The 11345-nt window shown below is 36.5% G+C and overlaps 2 non-coding genes across 2 annotated transcripts; both read right to left on the reverse strand.

The window, feature by feature from the left end:
* Positions 1-8693: 8693 nt before the first annotated feature.
* On the reverse strand, positions 8694-8765 carry TRNAP-UGG (transfer RNA proline (anticodon UGG)). Its single transcript has one exon. It is a non-coding gene; the product is annotated as a tRNA-Pro (tRNA).
* Positions 8766-9121: 356 nt separating this feature from the next.
* TRNAP-AGG (transfer RNA proline (anticodon AGG)) lies at positions 9122-9193 on the reverse strand. Its single transcript has one exon. It is a non-coding gene; the product is annotated as a tRNA-Pro (tRNA).
* Positions 9194-11345: the final 2152 nt, after the last annotated feature.

Genomic DNA, 11345 nt, shown 5'->3' on the forward strand with positions numbered 1-11345 from the left:
GATTAAGCCTCTCTCAGGATGAAACACCTTGCATGTTCCATTTTGAAACAAAAAGGTAACGCCTTTGCTTGCAATTTACCAATACTCAACAAATTGTTCCTCAGGTCTGGCACATAGAACACTCCTGTGATTATCATTATGATTCCATTCACTTCCAGCAGTACATTACCCTTTTCGGTTACAACCATGCTTGAGTTGTTGCCCAGCTTCACTGAATCTCTGAAACTTCCATCAAAATCTGAAAAATATTTCTTCTTCCCACACTTATGATTGCTACATCCCGAGTCAAGGAACCACATATCTTCTCTATTGGCCTTATTCATATTCACGTAAGCCTCAGCGACATCTCTTCTAGACTCTCTGCATAGTTTGTCTCCTTCTCCTTGCTTTGACATTCCCATTGAAAATGTCCTAGCTTGTGACAGTTATAGCACTCCACTGTGGCCTTGTTGAAGGTTTGTCTGCCTCGTCTGGTATTGCTTTGACATTCCCATTGAAAATGTCTTAGCTTGTGACAGTTATAGCACTCCACTATGGCCTTGTTGAAGGTTTGTCTGCCTCGTCCCCTTCCTCTGTCTCTAAAGCTTCCACGACCTTGTCTCCTTCCTCCAGCAGACTGCACAAGTGAACTCTCCATCGACATACTTTTATTATGACACACGTAGAAGACTTCTGCTTTTAGTTTTAACTAGTTTAGGGCATGACTCTGATACCAAAATGTTAGGAACAAAAAAAGAAAACTGGAAAGATTAGAAGAATCGGGAGAAATCTCTCATCCAATTGAAGAATGACTAAATCAAATCTAATTCAAATAACTACATAAAATCTAATCCAAATAACTCGATCAAATCTAATCCTTACAGTTATCATATCTATTTGGTATAATATTTATGTATCGTATCTATATCTCATTTTTATTTTTGTTACTCTGAGATATTTTGCTTTTATAAATAGATATCTTCACAAAAATAAGTTTAATTTATGTTGAGATGGAGAATAAAAATTGACACTTAAGGACGTTGATACTTGGGACTTTGATTTCTCTTGGTGTGAAGCTTGCATCTTGCAATTACTTGGGTAGAGAACGTGTTTCACTTAAAATTCACTCAAGAGAAAATAACCAAATAACGAACCATATTTGAGAGAGGATAACTTTTTTTTTTTTTTAATCTTCGAGAAATAAGAAAGAATAAAAATTAAAGCATGATAGGAATGACATCTTCTTGAATCTTTGTTTTGTTCTCCTAAATGTATATAAAAAAAATAAAAAAATAAAAATCTTCTATATTTTTATATATAATTTAAGTACCTATTTAATAAAACTCCATCCAAACTTCTACTCATAAATTTAATTATTATTTGTATACAATTGTTAATATGTAAGAAAATACACGTACAAAATGTCTATACTATTGGTAATACACTAGTTTCGGTTGTTTGACTAAAACAATGCAACCATTGTCCAAACTAAAGAATTTGATTCGAGGCTATCTCCTAATAGAGTGAGGCTCAATTAGACTTTGTTGTAAGATTCGACCATATCAATTTGAATAGCGTTCTCCAACTATAAATATTTAACTCCAAAGTATTCACGAGCAAAGTAAGTTTGTTGAAACTATCTATAAAAGTGTTCCAAAGTGAGTCGTGGAGAAGATTTGCCTTAAAATCTAGTTCCAATTAAGGATTTCATTAAAGAGGAGATAAACTTTAGTTAGGTAAGGGGAACTTTAAATTACTTCATGTGGAGCTTCAATTACTATATGCTAGTTACAAGCTTTAGGATTGACTAATTCGACACGAATTCATGGATTTAGGGAAATTTTTTTGTAATTATCAACTACAACTTATGTTTTCAAATTTTTAGGACATAATTTAGGTAGTTGTTTTTATGAGTCGTAAACTTGTTTCTTTGCATAATATGGATTTAGTTGAATTATTATTATCGATAAGATGGAGAAAGAAATTGTCTTTGAATTGACTAATAGACCTAGGTTCATCGTTGTTGTCTTTTAACTTGTGATTTTGCAAAAAGCTTAACTAATATGAACTGTCATGTCACAAGAATATACCCTACACATCATTCAAGATGGCAATAAAATGGAGTTAAATTGAACGCACTTTAGTTTCATGTCTGGCGTGTTCAAGATAAAACATAATTGTATTAATGATATTGAGTCTGAAGTCTATAAGAATTTAATGATCTTAAGAGAAATTCCTCTTTTATTAGAGGATACCAACTTTATTTATGGTACGAGGAGTTCAAGAATCTAGATTTGAATCTGGTTAAGTAACGGTAAGATTTGAAAGTTTTGAATTCTAGACCAAATTTGTACCTAATTATTTCTTTTTATGACTTATTATAAATTAAGAGAAAAATATTTTTGTAAAGATAGATTTATCTCTAAAGGTTTCATGACCAAACCATGTGTGATTATTTTGGATGGGTTCGTAATAGAACTTACCGTTGAGATGAGGGAGCCTTCAAAGGTTGTGCACTCACAGATGGTGTTGTTATGTAGTGTTAGTCTGTCTTTGTGTTTGAGTTTTTTTGTATTTTATTTTATTTATTATTTTTTTTTTTTTTGTAATTGTATCCCAAACACTTTTTTTTTTTTGTTTGGATAAATTTGATCAACACCGTCTTATAATTTAATTTAATTTTATATTTAATGTTGTGTTGTTTTCTCAATCTCATTTTAATTTTACAACATTTTCTTATTTTATATTAATTTACTTTTATTTTTATTTGTTTTCATTCTCAATTTTAGTTTCTATTTGAGTTTTGAACCCTTAAAAGTTGGGTTGTGACAGATTGGTATCAGAGTAGACAGATTTTAAATTATATAGATTTTTTCTTAGGATAAATAGTCGTATATCTCTATGACTCAGCTCGATGACACGTCTCTCCGCGACCAAGTAAGCAGTATATGATATGTTGTAAAACTTGTATGAATTTATTGTATGTTTTGATTTTCGTGGTAGTTATAAAATGTCCTCGGACGTTAAAGAGTGAACGTTAACGATATAAGACAATACTGGATCAACGTTATAGTGTCTAGATATGATGAGGAGGAAAAGAGTGGTCATGAGATATCTGACTAGCCTTACGAAAACAGAGAGTTGTCGTTGCAAGGGCGAGACCTCTAATCCATGAAATTTTGGTACTAGAAATGAAGAAACTGGAGATGGTCCCCAAACGTCTGTATGGACCATTTCCAATCGCACTTTCTTTGGTTCCCTGGCAGCGTTAACCAGATTAACCCTACAGCGTGACAATCCTTGAACTTCCACTCCTCCGTGGTCATGGTATCCAGCTTCACCCCCAAAATGGGTTCCTGAATATCTTTCTCGTACAGATAATCTTCAATCTGCATCTTCTAGAAACTGATATCGAATCCATCAAACTTTTCAATTCCAGTCTTTGAACTTTCAATCTTCACAGATCGTGGTGAATCTCTCCTCGCTCTGATACCAGTTATTAGAATCACCCAACAACGCACACACTTGATCTAAATGAACACAAAGAACGTGATAGAGAAAATGTAAGAAGAAATATTGACTAATGGTTTTGTGTTAATGACTTCTGGTATGCAAAGAGAGGATATGGAGAATGAGAAATATACATTTAGGAAGCAGTGACTAATGGGTATACATATGATTTCAGTTTATTATATATAGCTTAACTACATGTAACCGCCTACTATATATAATTATTTAGTATATATATCTCTATCAGATTTTTACTATAAATAGTCAGCCTTCATATCCAACCTTCTAGAGCCCAAATAGTCAGGGATTGACATCCTGCTAGAACACAAAGCCATGTACATGCCCCTAGAAAAATGCCTAGTAGTAACGGAGTCTAACCCAACGATCATTCAGACAAACATCCATCAACCAAGAGGGGTGAAAATGATGACGATAATACAGTTGAGAAAGAATCTTAGCCATGATGAATCAACACTTGCTGCCATTGTTGTATTTGAAAAGGGGAGCTCAAGTGTGCCAACCTCAACAAAAACTTTATTACCACTACATGAACACCACGACCCAAAACAAGAAGGTCAGATATTAGGTTTTAACCCTACCAAGAGAGATAAATCACAAGATTAGTTTTATGTCGCCTACCACAAATAGAGGTCATGCAGCTCAGCCTGAGCTAGTTGAATTCTACAAATAGCAAAATGTCATGTTCACAGTCGGGTTTATTTGACCTGCAAAGGCTCTTGTCAATGATTACTCAAATGCTTGGCAAAGCCACCAAGCCAACACCTCTACTGAAGAAGGGAGACAAAAACAAACCACTAACGCAACACATGTTCACGCAAAAATACCATCCAGACGGATGTAGAGAAGGGTCGACCACCATCCAGACGGATGTAGAGAAGGGTCGACCACCATCCAGACGGATGTAGAGAAGGGTCGACCACCATCCAGACGGATGTAGAGATATTGACAAATTGTGTAAGGGCAGATGTCGCGGTCATGATTGGCCGAGGCATGTTGTCTGTGGCTGCATGTTAGATGTCTCAGCTATTCTTGTAAACGATTTGTGGTTCATGGTGGCATGCTCATTCCAAACACCTTTTACTTGCTTTCATCTTAGATAGGCATTTACTATTATTGTTGTGCCAATACGGGGTGTATGATTAGCCCTCAAAATCATATCTACACCCATCAGGACTAAAATGTCCCAAAATGTACTATAGAAGAACGTGACCAGTTGTTGTTTCTTCACTTTTAGCTTATAACATTGCTTTATTTGAAATTATTTTTAACGTATTTTCTCGCTCACGTTTTCTAAAATATTTCTTCTAAATTTGATTCGACCATACACTACTATTGTTCGTTTAGTCTAAATTTTGCATGGTTTACTTGTTCATTGGATTAGAACAAATGTCACATAATCATTGTCTCACTACTGCAAGAGTGCGATTGTGACACTTGTCTTCCGTTCAGTTGTGGGCCACATCATCTGACTAGTTACGTGAGTTTGGCCTGGAGCATACGTGTAGGTTGAAAAAGAAATGGTTGGATGCTGATTGCAAATAAGGGTTGGGCCACGGAAGGTTTTTTTTTTTACCACATATGAACTATGGGCTAGTGAGTCTTGAATTTGGGTTCGATTGAAAAAATTTGGTTCGTTTTTTAGTTCAAACGAACCCAAATTAAACCTACTAGTTCCTTCTTCCTTGCACGACTCACTCCTATTCTCTGTTCTGCCTCTTCTTGCTCTCTGAAACTTCTTTAAAGGCTATTGTTCACCGATTATTTGGGAGCATCTTCCTTAAAAGAATTGTGACCACAGATGACTTATGTAGAAAATTTGTACCCCATTTCCTAAAACATTTAGCGGATAACATACCCAAAACAGATGCGTTGACCAGACTGCGCTACACCTCGTCTCACCCCCCCCCCCCGGAGCAAATGGATCCACCCAATCGATGAACACTCAAATCAAACTCGCCCATCCTTTTTGGCACAGGGACGCGAGAACCAATCCGAGTAATCTACAGTGGGGAGACCCCTTAAAGCAACAAGCGAGAATGACTAGGTTGATAGCAGGGTTAAAGAAAAGGCGAGTACGAAAAGACGTATCGCATAACCATTCCTGTAAGCAGCTTCATTCTTTCTTGATCTATGAACCGACTTTATGAAAAAAATCAGTCATTCGGCTGAAAGTGTGACTGTTGGGTATAGATAAGCAGGACCTCTTAGTTCGAGGGAAACCGGAGATGTTGGTTAAGAAAGCTAAGCAAGCAAGTACAAGACGGACAAAATGCACATACAAATTGATTGACATGATCCCTCTCCCTCTCTCTTTGGCTAGTTGGCTAGTTGCACGATAAGCGGAAAAGCATACCAGGTAGGGAAAGAAAGGCTGCTCGATCTCCTGTAAGGCACACCCTCAACGGCGAGCTCACCAGGCAATGCTATAAGTCCGATAGAAGTCCAAGATTTCGTCTACTACGGACCTGGAAGCTCTTGGAGGAGCTAGCATGAAATGAGAAATACATTCGATTACGGCAACTAATAGATAGCGAACTTTTTGGTAGAAACTGAATGATCCCTTGGCTCGGGCAAGAAAAGGAAAAGGTAGTCGTACTCCTACCTTTTCCGTCGGACGATAGAAAAGTTTGAGCTAAAAGATTGAATCACACCTGGTAAGAAAGGCAGGCTTAGCAGGTTTCTCCAAACGTTTAAACAAAAAGAGGAAGCAACCGATCCTAAAGAGGTCAACGCATACGTGCTTTTTCCTTTCGTTTAGCGAGATAGCTTACCAGCTCTTTCGGCTCATAGCAGCAGTATGAAAAGCGAAATCCTCATCCTGAGTCGAGTCCGCATTGCCATACGAATCAACATCGGCCAAACCAAGAGCTACTATTTTTTCTTTAACGAAAGCGGATCTAACAGTTTCGATAAAACCAACCTCTTTTAAAGAAGAAGTCGCTCTGCCTTGATCACCGTGGATATATGCAGCTCCCGCTTTACCTTTGCCTACCGTGAAAAGGAAAGCTTCCTCACGATAGGCCCTCCCAACTCCCGAACATCTTTCTATCAATCGAGAGAGGTATAGAATAGTACAACAAACCAACAAGACAAGAATGAACTCATAAGATGGGCGGTCAGGGAAACGATTTTATTTGTGTTATCCGCCAAGGAAATGATCAAGGAATTCTCTATACACGGCGGAGAGATGACCGTATTGTTGCACATCCTGAATAAAGTACCGTAGGCAAGCGAAGCTTTTGAAAATGAAAGCGTCTATACACGGCTGAGAGATGACCGTATTGTTGCACATCCTGAATAAAGTACCGTAGGCAAGCGAAGCTTTTGAAAATGAAAGCGTGTAGAACTCAGATCCACTTTCTCTTCGATTCGTAAACTTCGGAACTGATCATCCTTTCGTCTCCGGGTGACTGAGAGAGAATTTAGGCCTGACGTGCATCCGATTTGGTCAACAGTAAGGTACAAAGCGGATTGATAAAATGGGCTTGAAGATCCATTGTCGTTAGGTCGAAGATCTCTACTAGGTTTAGTACACTTTGGTAGTTGCGAATGTTGCCGTAATCGAATGTCTTTCTCATTCGACATTCTCTCTTACCAAGCACTCATACTCGCCAGGGTTGAGGAGACAGTCCGTGAGCTAATTGGGTTTCGAGATTGCGTATACGCGAAAAGAGCTCACTTTCGACTTTCTCCTCGGCGTTTTATGCCCGGTTCTGGTTCAGGAAAGGGTCTCATCTCTTTAATTGGAGCACATTGATGCCGAAGGAGTCTTCGGAACAGGTGCAGAGGCTATGATGACTTCAGGCTATTCAAATAGCATGGCTGATACCACAAAGAAAGGGTATCTAAGTCACACTAGTGGAATAGATTTTTCATAATAATTATCTCGATATATGATACCAAAAACCTGCCTGATGACTGATAAGGTAAGGGGTTTCAAAAGACAAAAGAATGACAATTCTACGTGTGATAGAAAAGGAGATCTTTTTTTTTTTCAATGTGCGTGGTTCGCCTGCCTTCCTGACCACGGATAGGCTTTGGGGATTTGCACTTCGGCCCCTTAGAATACCACATCAAGGTGACAGGATTCGAACACATGACTCTCTGAAACTTCTTCATCGGTTATTTTGGCTCATCTTTCTTGAATAGATTGTGACGACAGATGACCTATGTGACAACAGCGGACAACATGCCTGCCTTCCTGACCACGGATAGATTACGGGGCTTTGCACGTTGGCCCCTGAGAATACCACATCAAGGTGACAGGATTCGAACCTATGACTCTCTGAAACTTCTTCATCGGTTATTTGGGTGCATCTTTCTTAAAAGGATTATGACGACAGATGACCTATGTGACGACAGCGGACAACATGTCTGCCTTCCTGACCACGGATGGACTACGGGGCTTTGCACTTCGGCCCCTGAGAATATACCACATCAAGGTGACAGGATTCGAACCTATGGCTCTCTGAAAATTCTTCATCGGTTATTTGGGTGCATCTTTCTTAAAAGGATTGTGATGACAAATGACCTATGTGACGACAGCGGACAACATGCCTGCCTTCCTGACAACAGATAAACTACGGGGCTTTGCACTTCGGCCCCTGAGAATACCACATCAAGGTGACATGATTCGAACCTATGGGTCTCGAAAACTTCTTTATCGGTTATTTGGGCGCATCTTCCTTAAAAGGATTGTGACAACAGATGATCTATTTGACGACAGCGGACAACATAATGAAAAGTTTCTAGAAAGAATACAATAGAACAAATGATCAATTTGACGAGCGGACAACATAATGAAAAGTTCCTAGAAAGAATACAATAGAATTTATGTAATGCTCTTTTTGAAGTCCGGCCCTTCGAAGAATATGTTTCATTCTGTATTCTCATCTTCTTGGTTCAATGTTTAAAAACCACATTTTAAATCATATTATCTTGCATAATTCATTTTGATATAATATTGTTGGGGGCATTTTGAGAATCGAACTTGAGACCTCTCACACCCAAAACGATAATCATACCACTTAGACCAAATGCCTTTGTAGTAGATTTATAATTCTTAGTTGCTAGTCTATATATTTTCCGTGCCTCAATATATGAAAAATTTATAGAAGTTGAAGGTGCATTGCCACGCATTCCTTTGGGTTAGGCTCCATTGATAACTATTTTATTTTTTTTGTGGGGCATTTCGAGAATCGAACTCGAGACCTCTTGCACCCAAAGCAAGAATCATACCACTAGACCAAATGCCCTTATTAATGACTATATATTAAGTTTTTTATGGAATGTATCATCATTATTTCATTTATTTTCTTTGTTAATGAAATCCATGAGCAATTATTATTATATCTTTTAGATCTTTTAGATCTAGACCGCTGTTAAGATCTAGACCGCTGTTAAATTATTTACATAGGGTTTGTGATAATTACTGTATAGAGAAGAAAAAAAATAGAAGTTATTTAAAGAATAGAAATTAATTAAAGAATAGAAGTTAATTACTGTAGGGAGAGAACAAAAACGAATAGAATTACTGTAGAGAGAAGAAAAAAATAGAATTACTGTAGAGAGAATACACTAGGTTGGCTCATCTTTTGATGACATGAACATAGGGGCATTCCGAGAATTGAACTCGGGACCTCTTGCACCCTAAGCGAGAATCATACCACTAGACCAAATGCCCTTTCTAAAATAAATGCAACATTTTTAGCTCCTACTCAATATATTTTTTTCTCTCAAGTTTGAAATCTATTTTCTTGAGCGGTTGTTGGACTATAAAACAAAGAGTTGATGGTCTAGTATTTTACTTGTAAGTAAGGCTTGTAATATTGAATTGTTCTAATATACAAGTGTTATCAAATAAACTACAACCCAACAAATGAATCAAACTAATCAGTTTGGGTTGGGTTGGATTTATTCGACTCAGTTCATCAGTTTGTTTGATTTAATTCTTCTATTTTGCTTCGTATGACAAGAAAATGAAGTTGTATTGAATGTACCATAGTTTGATTTATGACAAACTCATATGAAATATAATTGCATTAATAGTACTAAGAGTTGGAGTCTATAAACATTTCATGAACTTAAGTGCAACTCATGCTTCACTAAAGACGAGATAAACTTTAGTTAACTAACTGGAACTTTAAATTATTCATGTGGAGCTTCAATTACTCTATGTTAGCTTCTATCTTTAGGATTTACTAATTGGACAGAGTTCTTGGATTTAGAAGATTGTTTTATGTAATTTTCAACTACAACTTATGTTTTCAAATTTTTAGGTCATAATTTAGGTAGTGGTTGTATATTATGGATGAACACTAGAGTTTCTATCCCGTTCACCACAACTATTCTAATTTTTGTTTGAAGGCTATAATTGTCATCTATGTTGAATGGCAATAAAATTTGTTTAGATGAAATTTTAGTTAAAGTTGCATATTTTACTTCTTGCGAGTAAAAAATTTGTTTCTTCGCATAGTATGAATTTAGTTGCAAAGTTTTTAGGAATAAGATGGAGAAAGAAATTTTCTTTAAAATAATAAATAGACCCAAGTTCATCTTTGTTGTTGTCTAATTGTGATTTTGCAAAAAGCTTAACTAATATGAAATATCGAGGTAAATCAAGAATATATCCTACACGTCATTCAAGATGACAATAAAATTGAGTTAAATTGAACGCAGTTTTAGTTTCATGTTTAGTAGGTTCAAGATGAAGCATAATTGTATTAATGATATTAAAGAGAAATTCGTGTTTTATTAGAAGAGACCAACTTCATTTAAGGCACTAGGAGTTTAAACTACTTCCATTGTAATTTCAATCACTCCACAATGATTACAAATTTAGGGTTGGCTAATTGGACGTCAATTATCAACTTTAGGTTATAATTTAGGTAGTAGCCATTATAATATTGACAACTCTCTAAAAGTAGAGTTATATCAAGTCTTTTTATAGTTAATATTGCACCCTTATTCACACCCATTTATTCTACTTAGTGAGCATGAAATCGTTTATTGCGGTCTAACATGCAAAAAAAAAAAAATGATTTGGCATAAATCCATCTTAATTGTATATTTAGTTGAATTATATGGTAAAATTTCAGACATTTATGCTAAACCATTTGGGAGTAGCAAATTTGGAAACAAATGGGGGATGACATGAAAATTTTAAATCCACATAATCAGTCCAAGTGGGTCATTGACTACCCAATGAGGAACATCCTATGTGGACTACTTATTCCTTTTCGGCCCTAAAGGGGAACTCAAGCTCAATATAAAAGGAAAAGAAAGACCAAGAGGAGAGGAGCCACATTTTGGGGAGAAAATCGAATTACACAGCAGCAGCCTCTACTGTGAAACCAGAAAAGAAGAAGAAAACACTAATCCAGCAGCTGTTGATAGCAGAAAGAAAATGAGACCAACAAGAATTGATTAGGGCAAAGAGGTGGACGTGAGAGCTCAAGAGAAGGGAACTTCCATTGACGAACAACAACAAACCGGGATAACTCTCTATTTCCTTATTCTCTTTCCTTATTCCATCAATCTTACATGATGAAGATGCGGATTCCTCTGTTTAATTCAGTTTGTATGGAGAGCTAAACTTAATAAGGGAGGCGAGAGAGTTTTATATAGTTTAAGTATGTTGACGGTATGATTTTAGTTTATTAAAGAGTTGTTGTTAATAGCCCTAAGCAATGCTCCTAACGTTCTATTAACCACCTTAGTTTGCTCGTTAATCTGAAGATGACATGTAGTTGAAAACAATAATTTGTTACCCAATTTATGACTTAATATTCTTATAAATAATAGCCCTAAGCAATGCTCCTAATATTTTGTTACCC

This window comes from Cucurbita pepo, chromosome 10, assembly GCF_057944985.1.
Source record: "Cucurbita pepo subsp. pepo isolate OVF chromosome 10, ASM5794498v1, whole genome shotgun sequence".
Lineage (NCBI taxonomy): Eukaryota > Viridiplantae > Streptophyta > Magnoliopsida > Cucurbitales > Cucurbitaceae > Cucurbita > Cucurbita pepo.